The sequence below is a fragment of the Mustela nigripes genome, chromosome 3 (genome assembly GCF_022355385.1).
Source record: "Mustela nigripes isolate SB6536 chromosome 3, MUSNIG.SB6536, whole genome shotgun sequence".
Taxonomy (NCBI): domain Eukaryota; kingdom Metazoa; phylum Chordata; class Mammalia; order Carnivora; family Mustelidae; genus Mustela; species Mustela nigripes.
Genome location: NC_081559.1, coordinates 29,080,275 through 29,095,796, shown reverse-complemented (window position 1 = coordinate 29,095,796; position 15,522 = coordinate 29,080,275). Strand labels below are relative to the sequence as shown.

Here is a 15,522-nt window from a genome sequence, read left to right as displayed (position 1 = left end):
GGAAGAAGGGAGAAGGAACAGATTGGATTCAGAGGCAGGAGGAAGGGACGAGATGGGCAGTAAACTCAGAAGTGTCACTCCGAAGCAGGGAACAAGTGTGCACCTGGTGGCCAAAGGTTCTGGGTGGCGGGGAGGGGGGGTGGTCTCTGCTTGGCCAAGGAATGGAACCCGGAAAAGTGGCTGCTACACAATGAGAGCTTGGTAGATAGTTGTAGAATGAATGTGTGTGTTATGTGAGAACAAAGAGCTCCCTGTTTATGGAAACTGCTGTAAGTCAGGTTTTCTGCTCCCCGAAGCTGAATGTCATCCTGACGGACACAGGAAAGTTCAGATGACAGGTCAGGAGGCTGTCAAGGTGGAAGAGGTGGGTCGGCAAAGATGGGGGACAGAAAAGGCTTCACCGAGGAGGTGGTGATAGCCTTTGAGTTGGGACCTAGAAGCCTCTAGGTTTCAACAGGTAGAGATGGGGGCGGGGGGCAGCGAGCAGAAGCGGGAAAAAATAGCTGGGAAGAATAGTGCTTTCTGTTGTTCCCACAAGTTGCAGAAACCTGATCCAGACCAGGTTAAACAACAGAGGAGGAGATTTTACATCCCTGATTGAGAAGCCCAAGAGTAGACACCCTCCAGGTCTGTCTGGATCCAGGAACAGAAATTACATCATTAGATATTTGTCTCTTATCTTTATGCTCCTTTTCTCCCTTTGTTCTTGGAGAGCTGTCTTTGAGTAGTAGACAAGATGACCAGCAGCAAGGTCAGACTCACCTTCTCCCAGCTTAGAAAGCTCCGGAGACTCGTCTGATCTCGGAAGCTAAGCAGGGTTGGGCCTGGTTGGTACTTGGATGGGAGAAAGCTCCAGAGAAAGGGAGGGAGGACTGGACCTTACCACGTGTCCATCAGGTCTGGGCAAACACACCATGGGCCTCGCTTGGGTCGTTCCTGATCAAAGCAGCACAGACCAGGGAATCTGAAAGGCAGGATCTCTCTGAAAGGTCGGCCTGAGCAGGACCCCACCTACGCTGTCCCACCATGTACAAGAAGAAGGCAGATTTTTCGACCAGTTTAAAGGCAAAGGACTGCGATGGGAGTAGGGGGTTCCCGAACTGAGCAGAGACAAAGAAATCTAAAGCATCCAAATCAAGTTGCTGTCACAAATTTCCATCCTCTGCCTAATGACCTTGGCCAAGGAGTCTGTCCTGCAAGATTTCCAGCCGCTCACAGAGCACGCAGTTTGGTTCTGCTGGTGATGCCTTAGTCCAGGGAGGGGCTACAGGCAATTCTAGAGGCCAGGTCCCCTGGGAGGGGTTCCTCAAGGCCCCTGGGGAGACAAGGAATGACAGGGGCCTCCGCCCTGCACACTGAGCTGCACAGAATGCTGGATGCCACACTTCCCGAGCCACGTTTGGTTTCAGCTCAACCCAGAGATAATGACACCAGCCTGGGATTTGCTGCTTTGTCGAGCTCTCCTGCCAATTTCTTTGCCTCAATGAGGCAGAGAGAGAGAGAGAGAAAAACCTGTGTTGGAAAATGGTCATGCATCCAACTGGAAGGCAGATGAAGGAAGGAAAAAGATAAATGTGAGAGAACATTCTGTAACAGGCTGGCCTCTGAGGTGTCCCATAGAGGGGGTGCCGGCCGCACAGCATGGGAAGCTGAGCCTTAGTCCATGTTCTTCACAATTTCAGTCGAGCAGAGAAGGTGCCTCAGATCAGATAGCCCTGAGACACACGTTCAGCTCAAAGAGATCTGTGCCCTGCTGCTCCCAAGTCTACTTATACCCAACCCACTTATTGAGGCTATGGTCACTGTGCCTTTTGTCTATCCGCCATCTTCTGGTTCCTTGGGAACTCGTCCCTCACTCCCTGTGGTCCCTTGGGGCTGTCACACATGGTACAACATTCCAGCTGGGTCCCTGCTCAGGTGCTCCTCACTCAGAGATCCCTCCTTTTAGATTCTCTTCTGGGCTGCAGCAATCAGGAAAGGCCCAAGCAAAAGGCAATAATGTTCTTGCTGAGGCTGGACATATGCATATGAAGAGTCTCAAGGAAGGCAACTCCGGACTTAGATCTGCAGGACTCACAACATCAGGGATAGCATCTCTACAGGGCCTTTGTCTTGGGCTTGTTGCCTCATGTTTGCAAGATGGCTGCTGAACCTCCAGACATCATATTTGCTTCCAGGGAAATCATTACTTGCTTTCCAGGTGTTTTACCTCTTTTCTAAGGCCAACAAAAGTTTCCCTGAAACCCACCAGCAGACTTCTGTGGACAATTCATGTCCCCAAACTGTATCACCAACTTCTTCTAGCTGCAGTAGAGGATAGGAAATGAGAATAGAACTCCCCCAGTCTCTAGAGTAGAGGAGGGAAAGGAGAAATGTGCTAATTCTGCTCTGCTGCATTGGAGGGCTCTACTCACAGTAGTATCTTCTATTATACTTTGTCCCATGCTAAACCCTGAATTCCTCTGAGAAGAGGATGAGTTCTCAGTCTCTGTACCACTCATGGGCCCCAGCACACAACGAGTTGGCAAATCCATGCTCAGTGGATGCTTCCAGCTCTTGGGGCCTCCTGGCAGGTAGAGCAGATGTGTAGCTGCCTTGGGATAATTAGCCTTGCGTCCTTCTTTGATCTCTGAGCAATCCTGTTTGAGATTCAGAATGGAAAGATACCAGGTATATGTGTCCCTGTGCCTCATCTAATCATCAGAATGGGCAAAATCATTTCTATTTCAGGATCCCCATGATCAAGAAAGGTTTCCTGGCAGGACTGTCTAGGTGGTGCCTTCAAGGCAAGCCATTGTGGGAATTAAGAATTAGTGCTCTCTCTGACTCTCCCCTTGATACAGTTAGAATAAAACAGCCGTGACATTGTCAACGACCCAGATGTTGAAGAGTCCTTGGATTAAGCCAGAGAGGCCCTCACCTCCAAATCCTATAATATTGCATTAACATGGGCTCACCCTGCAGAATTGGATTTAAATCCAGCCCTTGAAGGCTCACCTTGCCTCTCCCCTGCCCCACACCTAATCTCATTCTGTCCTCAGAGGGTTGAAAATAATGGTAACGCAGCTGCCGCAGAAAGTGACTGTGTGAGCATTTTTTACATTAGAGAGACTCTTAATAAAGTAAAAGTGCTTTAAGTACAGCATTCTTCTCCCTCCCATTCCTCCTGCCTGGATAATAAATGACACGTTACAGGTCCCAACTTCAGTGTCCCCACCGTGATAGAGGGGCTGGGATCACCAAGATGCCCTTCCCCAAGCATGGTGTGGCACAAGAGTATCTGTGTGGGCGCGCTGGGTGGTTGGAGCCAAGTCTACACAGAAATACAGCCAGGAGGGAGTCAAGATGGGGATGTTTTTATGGCCCAAACCCTCTCCTCCACCTTCACTCATACATGTCATTAAAATAATTAATAATAATAATAATGGCAGTTACCCTTGATTTAAGATACGCTAAGAGCATCATATACATGGTCTCATTCAATCCTCTTGAACTCCCTAGAGCTAGGGACTAGCATTCTCCCCATTTTATGGAGGAAGGAATGGAGGCTCAAAAAGGTGAAGCCACTGGGTTGGGGAGCCTGCACCCAGCCACATGAATGCCCCCATGCTGCCTGGGCTCCCTCCATGTTAGTGTTGGACCGTGGTTCTCAGCCAGGGGTGGTGGGAATTTTAGGGACCCCCAGCCCAGGCTAATTAGATCTGAATGTCTGGGTTTAAGGCTAATGCATCAAGCCCATTGCATTTTGGCTCCCAGCTGCACCACAGGTCAAGTGGGAAAGGAACCTTCTTTATGGTCAGACCTCCAGAGTCAGGCGTTCTGGTACAGCACCTGACTAGCTATTTAACTTTAGGATGTGATCAACCCACCTGCCAACCTCATGAGCAGAGGAGCTCTGTGTAATACACAGCACAGGCAGACCTGGGCTTAGGGCAGCAAGGTCCAAGGCTGAGAAGTGCACCAAAAGCTGTGATCCCATGGCTGGTCGCTCCACCCACTCATTCACCAAACATTCAATAAGTACGTGCATATTATGTGCAAGGCTGTCAACGGGAGAGGGAGGAAGATAAACGTTTCCTTCCATCCAGAGGAATTCTCTCGCAGTTCCCTGCCCTTAATCACTTATGATCTAACTGAGGAGAGCAGCCAGCATGAGAAAAATGACAGCAGCATATATATCCATTGCCAGATAAGTGGCCCAGAACCAGGAAGGCTTTAAAAGTTCTAACAAGGGAGTGATCCCCAAGGTCAAGAGCTTCGTGTAAGAGGAAGGACCGGAGTGGAGCTTCACTGGGCTGCAGAAGCTTTATGTGCCAGCCGGCAGAAGACAATCCACCCCATCCCATACCGCTTCCAGCCCGAACAGGGCTGGCAGCTCATCCCAGAGTCCGTGACCTCGTACCTACCATGGAAGGAGAACGCTGACGGGGAAGGACAACCCAATCAGAAAGGCGGTCCTGGGCAAGTGGGTGATCACAAGGCAGCAGACATCTCCTGCCCCATCAGAACCCCATCAGCAGAAGTAAAGACCTGATTTTTTGCCTGATAAACCAGGGTAACAGCACCTTTCTCCCAGGGACATTAGGAAAATCAACCATTACAATGACCACCAACTCCACTCCCACTGATGGAGCTCCCTCCACAAACCAGGCGCTCCGTTCACCACTTCACCCACTTCCTGATTTCAGTGAATCCACCCAGCGATGTTTGGAAAGGGCCTGTTATCACATCCCATTCTCCAGAGAAGGACACTGATATTCAGAAAGTCTAAGCAGAGGCCCAGTCAGTTGAACACCCTACTCTTGGCTTCAGGGTCCTGAGATTGAGCCCTGCGTTGGGCTCCCTGCTCAGCAAGAAGTCAGCTTCCCCTCTCTGCCCCTCCCCCAGCTTGTACCCTCTTCTCTATAGCTCAAAAATAAATAAATAAATCTTTAAAAAGAGAGAGAGAGAGTCTAAGCAATTCCATCAAGGTCACATAGCTAATCAGCAGCACAGCGGACTCAAGCCAAGCTCCACTGGATTCCAAAACCCATACCCTGAACCAGGACACATCACACAGCAGGAACGTGGAGTCAGAGACTACCAAGGGAACTGTGGATAGCATTCAGAACTCTGTGAACCTGGCTAAGGGAAAAATTATACCTTTATTCAGTGGCATGCTGGGGTTGAAGGGCAGTGGGAATCTTTGGCCCCTGGAGGGATGTACTTTATCACAGATACTGTTTAAAATGGATGATTCACGGTGATAATAAAGACAAGACCAACTTCAATTTTGTTATTATTTTTAAATTTGTTTTAGACCATATACTCTTTTTTTGCCTGCAACTAAGTTCTAACTAAAATTTAGTAATTCCCTCAACAACAAATGTAGGTAGCCCCCCACTCCCCGGAAACGTTAACAGTACCTGGGAATTCTGTCACCAACAGAAATCACAGATGTTGTATACTATGCTACAGTTGTGTATCTCCTGGGCCCCAGGAGATAGTTTTACTTATTACTTCTTCAAAATTATGGTGGTTGTAAGACTAACATCAGATCTTGTCACTTAACGGGTTAATGTAGAAGATTATCTGTAACTACATTCACACATTGGTTTTGGCTTTTAGTGTTTGGATGGCCATTTCAGTGTGTTCGGTTTGCTTTGTAATCCTATGTACTATAAAAGGGGCCCCTGAGGGCCCCTGGGTGGCTCAGTCAGTTAAGCATCTGACTCTTGATTTCCACTCAGGTCATGATCTCAGAGACATGGGATCAAGCCTCACATTAGACACTGCACTCAGCGTGGAGTCAGTTTGTCCCTTCCCCTCTGTTCCTCTCCCTACCCTGTTCACACTCGCTCGCTCTCGCTCTCTCTCTCCCTTTCTAAAATAAACAAACTGAATGGGGCATCATCAGAGAGGGAGAAAAACCATGAGAGACTCTTAGATATAGGAAACAAACAGGGCTGCTGGAGGAAGGTGGATGGGGGATGGGGTAATTGGGTGATGACCATTAAGGAGGGCACTTGAAGTAATGAGCACTGAGTGTTACATGCAACTGATGAATCACTGACCACTACATCTGGAACTATATGTTGGCTAGTTGAATTTAAATAAATAATAAATTAGATTAAGTCTTTTTTAAAAGCAGTGGGGGGTAACTTGGGCACCACAGACACAAAGAAGAGTGCCTGCTACCCCCTCTCACAGGTGAATATGTTACTTAAATGCTGGAGATACTATATTCTTTGGGCTATTTTACTTTCCATGTATGTCTTATCTCCTCAAATACATTACCAGCTCTTGAGAGTCATAATGGTCTTAATTTTTTCCATGGGCCCCTATGAAGAGTGATTATTCTACCAGCTTGTTCATTGACTGGCTGATAGAATTCCTTCAAATCAAAACCTGGTGCCATATTCACTGATTAGAAGATGAACAACGTGACAGAAGGAGGAAAGGTATTGAGATCAAATCTTCGACATAATTGGCAAACCCTGGGGATAGGGTGCCAGCGCTTGCTTCTTAGGAACTAAATATAACTGTAGGAGGAAAAGGTCCACTGGAATTTTCCATCAAGGCCGAAAGAGGAAGGCAGAGTGCCCAAATGTCATGGGAACCAAAGCAGACTCCAAGTTGGGAAAATACTCCTGGGCGCAAGATGACATCCTCTTGGTACCTACTAGAGAGCTTATAAAATAATGTCAGACAGCCTAGGATCCTAGTTTTTGCAAAGAACTCTGTTCTGCCCAGAACATCGCACAGCCACTAACTCTCTCCCACTCAGGAGTTGAAGAGGGGCCTCGGTTGTGGTAGATACAAAGAGTCTCCGGCTGTTCCAGTTAGCTTTGTTTTGTAATAAACACCCAAGACGACATGGCATAAACCAACCACCATTTTCTTTTGCTCACCGATTCTGTGGGTCAGGGATTCAGGCACTGTGGGGGTGGCTGTTAACTTCTTCATGATGTCTGGGGCTTTCAAGTTGGTTTCTGCACACCCATCTGGTGCCTGAGCCGGATGGCTGAAGGACAGGCCATAGTACCTACGTGTGGTCTCTCTCTGTGGGTTGAGTTTCTCACAATGTGGTGGCGTCCCCAGAGGGAGTCTCTGGAAGGTTGGAAGGTGAGTAGTGTAGAGAGGACCAAGTGGAAGCCACATGATTCCATGGGTCAAGGCTGTCACAACCTGTCCAAATCAACACAAAGGGACACGGACCACACGCCTTGATAGAATGAGTGCCAAAGAACTGTGGAGTCACATTTCACAGGCACCACACTGAACAAGCTAACATTACTGCTCTTGAGCTTAGAGAAAATACGTAGAGCCACAGTGGACCAGACACAGGGTGGTCACTCATCCGGGTGGGAGAAGAGGGGAAGAGTGGGTAGCCCCAGCAAAACCCCTAGGGTTGTCTCCCTTAAGAGTGAGTCCACCCTGCCCCAAGATGGGCATCCCAGAGGAGTTTCAGCTGCCAGCAACACTTGACAAATGAAAAGAATCCTCTCATCTCCGTAAGGCACCACCCCACCTTGATTGCCATTCGAGCTACGCAGCCTTAAACCTCCAAAAAACCCTCTGGCGAAAAACCTGCTCCCACAAAGGCAGTTCTGCATACCGGTGTGTCTCATTGTTCTTCTATTAAGACACATCATTCACAAACACTACATTTCTCAAAAGATACCGTCAGCTGTCACTTACGTAACAGAACTTGGCAAAACAGATGGAGCGCTCCAGTGGTGTCTTTGCCTGGGGCAGTATATGCTAATATCTTGGCACAGACACCTTGAACTACTTTGCTTCCCAGCAAAGTTAAATCAGCTGGAAAGTTCGAAGGGGCGAACAAGATCATGGAAGACTGAATGGAAGAAGCTTTTCCTTTTCCCCTGAGAAAACAGAACGGCTTTCTCATCAGTCAAATGATTGGAGAAGTGTGTAGAGCTACTGCCCAAAATCAGCAGGAAGGGAGGAAGTTGATGCCTTCTAAAGAAAGGTACTACACAGAGAAGGGGCCTGTTGGGGCTCCTGGGTGACTCAGTCGGTCTGCGTTGGTTTCAGGTCGTCATCCCAAGGTCCTGGGATGCCCGGAAGGGCCCCCACAATGATCTCCCTGCTCAGCGGGGAGTCTCCTTCTCTTTCTGCCCCTCCCCCTGCTCACGCTAGATCTCTTGCGTGCTGTCAAATAAAATCCTTTGAAAAATAAAAAAGAAGGGGCCTTCTACTCAAAACTTAGGAGAAAAGGACATTTCAGAGTGAGAGAATGGCATGCACAGATGGGAGGCAGCAATGCGCCGTGCTTGTTCCCAGAGCACCAAGACTGCTGGCCTTACCTGTTGTGGAGGGCTTGTGTTTGGGAGCTGCAGGGGGCGCTTACCATCTCCTCTGCCCAAAACGCCCCCCACCCACCTTCGTGGGAAAACCCCACCTTCCTCCCCCGTTTAGGTTCTCTATAGCCCTGGAATAGGCCTGTGACCAAGTCCGGGCTAATCCTGGTAACGGGTCCTTTGACATCAGCGATTGGTCCAGGGTTATGGAAATGACCGAGGCCAGGCCAATCAGAGCCCGCGCTCAGGAATGTTCGCCCGCTGCACTTCCCAGGACCACCCAGAGCTCCATGAGAGCTCAGGTACTTCAATCAGAGGAACTCTGAATCCCAGTCCCGCCTCTTAGTGGCTTTGTGATCTTGGGCCCGGTTCTCCAAGAGGGGCCTGTGCCTCAAGACCACACCCGCCTCATAGGGTCGCGGGGAGGGTTACATGAGAAGGCATGCTTGTCGCTTATAGTAGTGCCTAACACTCCCTGAGAGCTCAGTAGGCCAGTTAGTGAAGACAACACCTCCAGAGCTGTCTCCACCAGGGTACCTGTTTCCGTGGTAACTCAGCCCTCAAAGGAGGCGGGCATGAGCAACCCAGCCTTCTAGGAATCAAGAAATCCTTCCGTATTTCAGAGTCCATAGTCTCTCATGGTTCACCTCCCCTTCCAGTTTCCCTCAACTCCCTTCTCCTCTCCATCTCCCCATGTCCTCCATGTTATTTGTTATGCTCCACAAATAAGTGAAACCATATGATAATTGACTCTCTCTGCTTGTCTTGAAGGGGCAGGAGGTGGGAGGTTGGGAGAACAAGGTGGTGGGTATTAGGGAGGGCACATACTGCATGGAGTACTGGGTATGGTACAAAAACAATGAATACTGTTAAGCTGAAAAGAAATAAAAAGTTAATTAATTAATTAATTAATTTAAAAAAAGAAATCCTTCTGTAATGTAAGCTGGTTGGATTTTGATTTCTGTCCCTAGAAACTGAAAAGTGCTACAAGGATCAGAAAAAAATAATTTTTTAAGGGCAAAATATACTTAGAAATACATCCGTAGGGATGCCTGCGGGGCTCAGTCAGTTAAGCATCTGCCTTCAGCTCAGGTCATGATCCCAGGGTCCTGAGATCAGTCCCACATTGGGCTCCTTGCTCAGTGGGGAATCTGCTTCCTTCTCTCTACCTGCCACTCCCTTTGCTTGTTTGATCTCTCTCTCTCTCTCTCTCTCTCCCTCTCTGACAAATACATAAAATATTAAAAAAGAAAGAAAGAAATACATCCATAATATGGTGTCCATACATCCATAATATGCCTAATGAAACAATCAGTCCACTGAAATAATATTAGTTTACTATGACTATTTTTTTTTTGGTCATCCTTTTCCCCTATAATTACTTGCTGAGCCCCAGAGAACACAAGTCAAGTTGGATGAGTTTCCAAGAAGAAGCTAGGATGTGAGCAGGGATCTGCGTTGTAGAAGGTTAAGTGTTCCATCCACCTTGTGAGCTCCAAGCCCTGAGAACCCCCTGACCCTTAACACCCCTGATTCCCACTCCCCAAAGCAATGAGAGTCCAGGGTGCTAGGTCAGAACTCGGGTTCAGTATCTGGGACCCTAAGCGGACTCTGAAAGGCAGAATCCTCGTGAGAAACCAAACCAAAAAGCTGAGCAAACAGAAGAATGCCCACTCTCACGTTGCGATGAGAGAATAAAGTCATAAACATATATGAGAAAAAAACTGGTGTCATCGCTGTACCTGGAAACCAAAGAGAATCAAGTGGGAGAAAACAATAGAGAGAGAACTGTTCAAATCGATAGGAGAATTCAATAAGATGACTAGCTATAAAAATTTATATATGAAAATCAATAGCCTGCTACATACTCACAACTAATTTGAAAATATAATGAAAGAGAAAAATCCCATTTAAAAGGCAGCAACTAAAAAGAAGTCAGAAAGTCAAAACAAAACAAACAAAAAGCAAAGGTGAAACCTAATAAGGAAGGAGCAGAATCTGTATGAAGACAAACTTAAAAATTCTAATGAGGGCCTTCCATGAATGTTTACAAGCTGGGCAGATGATCAGGCAGATTGAGAGAATATATGAGTGGAGCTGGGGAATAGAGACCAGATGAAAGAGAAGATGGAAGACAGGTAGAAAAGGTAGAGCCTGGAATTCTTCACGGGCCAGTGGGGGTGTGGAGTTAGGTACCTTCCTGGGGAAGCTGTGGCTCTGGGCATAGCCAGGGAGGAGCTGACCGGCATGTCCACCACTCATCTCTCAGTTACCACTCCTTCCTCGGGGACAGGTTGCCCTCCAGGCCTCCAAGATTTAGGGGCAGACGGGGAGATGGAGTAGGTCAGCGAAGGTGGACACTGGACAGCAGAGGCATTGCTGTGTACAGAGGGGGCATCCTGTCCCAGCTAAATGAAAATCTGACCCCCTCTTTCCAAATGCGTATTTTATCATTATTCAGACATGGGGAGGCCAACAGATCAGGAGAGTGCTGCTGTTGAAAAGAGAGTTTGTGTCTTTTCAAAAAAAAAAAAAGTGTAGGAACAATTAGACATCCACGTGCAAAAGAATGAATCTGAATGCAGATGTTATGCTCTTCACAAAAATTAACTCAAATTGTATCACAGACCTAAGTGTAAAAGACAAAACTTGAAAACTTCCAGAAGAGAACACAGGAGAAAACTTAGATGACCTTGGGTAGGGCTGCAACTTTTTAGATACAACAGTAAAAGCACGATCCACAAAAGAAATAATTTATAAGCTGGACTTCATTAAAATTAAAGACTTCTGCCCTGGGAAAGACAATATCAAACGGATGAGGAGACGAGCCACAGACTGGGAGAAATTATTTGCAAAGGGCACATTGTACTGTTACCCAAAATGTGCAAAGAGCTCTTAAAACTCAACAGTAAGAAAAGAAGTAACCTGATTTTAAAATGAGCCAAAAACCTTGACAGCCCCCTAAAGAAAATATACAGATGGCAAATAAGTGGGAAATGCAGATTAAAACTACAATGAGATACCACTCCACACCTATGAGAATGGCCAAAATCCAGAACCCTGACGGCACCAAATGCTGGCGAGGGTGTGGATAGAGCAACAGAAACACTGGTTCCTTGCTGGTGGGAATGCAAAATAAAACAGCCGCTTTGGAAGACAGTTCAGAGTTTTCTTACAAAACAAAGCATCGATCCAGCAATCAATCTCTCGGTACTTCCAACAAGGTTGAAAATTTACAGCCATGCAAACACCTGCACACGCATTTTTATAGCAGCTTTATTCATAACTGCCAAAACTTGAAACCAACAGGCTATCTTTCCATAGGTGAATGGATAATACACCGTGATCTACCCAGAGCATGGAATATTACTCGATGCTAAAAAAGAAATGAGCTCTCAAACCATGAAAAGACATGGAGAAATAGGGGAGCCTGGGTGGTTCAGTAGGTTAAAGCCTCTGCCTTCAGCTCCAGTGATGATCCCAGGGTCCTGGGATCGAGCCCCACATTGGGCTCTCTGCTCAGCAGGAAGCCTGCTTCTTCCTCTCTCTCTCTCTCTCTCTCTGCCTGCCTCTCGGCCTACTTGTGATCTCTGTCTGTCAAATAAAAAAATTAAATCTTAAAAAAAAAAAAAAAAAAAGACGTGGAGGAAATTTACATTCACATCAATAAGTGAAAGAAACCCATCTGAGGAGGCTCCATACTGCCCAATTTCAGCCCTGTGACACTCTGGAAACAGCAAGACTACAGAAAAGGCCAGCAGTTACCAGGGCTTGGGGTGGGTGAATGGATGGAGGGCAGAGGAGTTTTAGGGCAGTGAAAATACTCTTTACGATGCTGTAATAGTGGATACGTGTCATTACACACTCGTCCAGAAACACAGAACGTACAGCACTCCAAGAGTGAACCTAATACAAACTGCAGACTTGGGTGATTATGACGGTTCATTGGTTGTAAAAATGTACCACTGTGGCTGAGGTTAGCGGGGAGGCTATGAATGTGTGGAGCGGTGCGCCTGTGTACCTTCCCCTCTATTTTGCTCTGGATTCTGAGCTGTTCTAAAAATCTAAAATCTTAATTTTAAAAAATAATTAATTTTTGAAAGACGGCTTGTGATACTCACAGATTCCGAGAGAAGAGGGCATGCCTTGCCATGGAATGCCACACAGCAAAGGCCTGGGGCCCATCAGGAGGCAGAGGGACTGAGGAGGGAACAGGGGCAAAGCCCTTCTTGTGGTCCGTGCGCGAATAAACAGGTGAGATAGGGTGAGCGGGTTGGTCTGAATAATTTCAGAGTTCTCTAAGACAGGGGCTGTCCCTGGTTGTCTGGTACCAGGCCCTGGGGCGATGAGGACAGGAGAACAGTGGCCCAGGGCTAAGAGGATGCTAAAGGGGTTGGGATAGGGTGAGTTGTTGGCTATCTCTAGGAATTCGTTAATCCAGGCAGGGGTAGGGTCTTATGTCAGTAAGGCCTGAAGATAACAAAGCATTAAAAATACAGAATGTAGGGCGCCTGGGTGGCTGAGTGGGTTAAGCCTCTACCTTCGGCTCAGGTCATGATCTCAGGGTCCTGGGATTGAGTCCCGCATCGGGCTCTCTGCTCGACAGGGAGCCTGCTTCCTCCTCTCTCTCTCTCTTTCTGCCTGCCCCTCTGCCTACTTATGATCTCTCTCTCTGTCAAATAAATTAAAAATTAGAAAAAATTAGAAAAAAAAGTACAGAATGGAAATACATGATTAAGACACCCATCTAGGGCGTCTGGGTGGCTCAGTGGGTTAAGCTGCTGCCTTCAGCTCAGGTCATGATCTCAGGGTCGTGGGATCGAGCCCCGCATCGGGCTCTCTGCTCAGCAGGGGGCCTGCTTCCCTCTCTCTCTCTCTGCCTGCCTCTCCATCTACTTGTGATCTCTCTCTGTCAAATAAATAAGTAAAATCTTTAAAAAAAAAAAAAAAAAGACACCCATCTACCGCGTCCTCCCAGTTCGCAGAGCACTTTCACTTTCATGAGCCTGTATCTTCGTCACCACCTCCCTGAGAGCAAAGAAGCCCAGGCGAAATGCCGACGCAGGCAGTTTCCTAAGATCAGCCTGCGTAAGCCGGGGACCCTGGGTTACACATGCCTCTGTGACGGCAGATATAGGATGAGAATCTGAATCTTCCAACTACCAGACCGAGGCAGTTAGTTTTTCCTCTACACCACTCAATAGACAACTTCATAAATATCCGTCTACTTGTTTGATAACAAAGGATGGGGCAGCGCAGAGTGCGAGGGACCCCCTGACCCAATTCAGTTGCCTGAAAAATCGCTGTGAGCCAAGGGTTAAACGTATCAAAGGTCTCCTTGAAAAGGCAAATATCATCCAGGTAAATTGACACATAAATCACCGTCTTTCATTAGTCCCACAGGCCAGAAGAGTTTATCTATCCCTGACTGTTCTCCATGCCATGGGGAGAGTGCTAAGTTGGGACAAGTCTGGACTCAGACTTGGGTCTGGGGATCGGGTGTAGGTTCCCAGTAGGGTGGGGACCGGGTCTGGCAGGACCCCTGGGTTCTGACCTCAGTGTTTTCATCTGTAAATCAGGGAGGGATGGATTCGATTATCTATAAAATCCTGCAGTCAATGCCCCCTCCCATCCAGGGTAGACTCTAACCTCCATGTCTTGGGAACCCCGGAATAGAGTCCTGTCCAGCCCCATCTCTACTTGGCATTTTATTCCAAATCCCTTTGTTCTGGTAGGCAGATGTTTGGGGCTTTTTATTCATTTAACAAGTGGATCTTTTTGAAGTTCTCATTTAAAATAATTTGATAGTCAAGCAGTATGTGTGTGGTTCAAAGTCATAAAATTATTCATTTGAAAGACTTCTCCTTTTTTCTCAAATACCAATTGAAGTGTGTAACAGTTCCCCCGAGCAAAACTCACAGCCTGAAAAGTCCTTTTTCAGCAATGCTTTGCCACCATCACTAAATTGAGTTATTCCAATAGCCTTTGATGCTCTGGGTTTGTTTTTTTTTTTCCTAAGTGTGCATATGAAAGCTGAGCAGCAACATAATTTAATTCTTCAAGATTTACTTTTTAATCACCAAGGTGGCTCTTCTGGAGCCCAGAGAATTGACCCCATTTTCTCAAGTTGAAATTGATTTAGGTCAAATAATTCTTAGAATTTGAATTAGGTATTTTTCTCCTTATCAGGTTGAACTTCCAGTTTCATTTCCCAGCAGCTGGGAACATCTGTGCTATGCGTGAGTCACAGATGATTTGAGGAAAACCAAATGTGGTCAAAGAAGGTATTCACAACTCACTGAATTCTATCAGTAAAATTCTTCATGACAACGTGAATTGGCGTCAAGGTGCAATCATGTTAGGCGTCTGAATTCCTTTTACAAAGGGAAAATGAGACAATTACCAGGGACTAAGAATGTAATCAAAATAGCACAACCATGTTGCTGCTGAATAAGAAATCTTTCTGTAAACACTGTGGCATATTATTCTGGAATAAAAAAACATTTGCCACAGGGGAATTCTATTGAAATAATGTGTAATGGAAAGTTAAGGGCTGTCTTTCTCTTAACTCCAGTATGCCTCCCCTGCCTTAAAGTCTGATTATTTATTCACTGAGCAAGAGACAAATCTATCTATAATAAAACATCCTGCGTACATCAACAAGAGGTTTTTCCACAAGGGGACTGAGTTGGAGTACATAAATATTTCCATATGGTTTGTCGGTTACTTTTAGTAATAAAAATGCTAACTTGGGCTTCCCCCACTCCTTACCCCGCCCCCTCCAGAAAAGTATTCTCTGATTAAGAAGTGAAAGCAAGAGTTGGGTTAATATAAAGATCAAGGACCTGCATCTCTCCTAGCATTCACCTGCAGCTCCACCCCCAGTAGATTTCATGTTCCATACCTTCATTTATATGACCATCTGAGCACCCAGGGAATTAAAATCTCCTGGCTGTTCAGCTGTCCTTTCATACTCCCAGGTTAGGATTTTTTAGGAGGACAGAGAAGGGCGGAACTAGATTCCCCAGACCTAACCCACCCACCTTCCTCAGGAGGATGTCAGTTTCAGGAAAGTTCCATGGATTCAAATGGAACCAAGGTCTCAGGAGAGATTTGTTTCCCCTCCAGGCCACAAAAACTTCTCCAGCAGAAGAGAGAAGATCGAGACACCTTTACATCAGTTCAATAAATAACTTCTGAGCACCAGGCAGGACACTGC

The 15,522-nt window shown here is 46.7% G+C and overlaps 1 long non-coding RNA gene across 1 annotated transcript in view; it reads right to left on the bottom strand.

The window, feature by feature from the left end:
- Positions 1 to 8,371, bottom strand: part of LOC132012892 (uncharacterized) — a 57,914-nt gene extending 49,543 nt beyond the window's left edge. The window contains exon 1 of the long non-coding RNA XR_009402795.1: positions 8,310 to 8,371. This is a non-coding gene — a long non-coding RNA (uncharacterized LOC132012892). The remainder of the gene's footprint in view (positions 1 to 8,309) is intronic.
- Between the last annotated feature and the right edge of the window lie 7,151 nt (positions 8,372 to 15,522).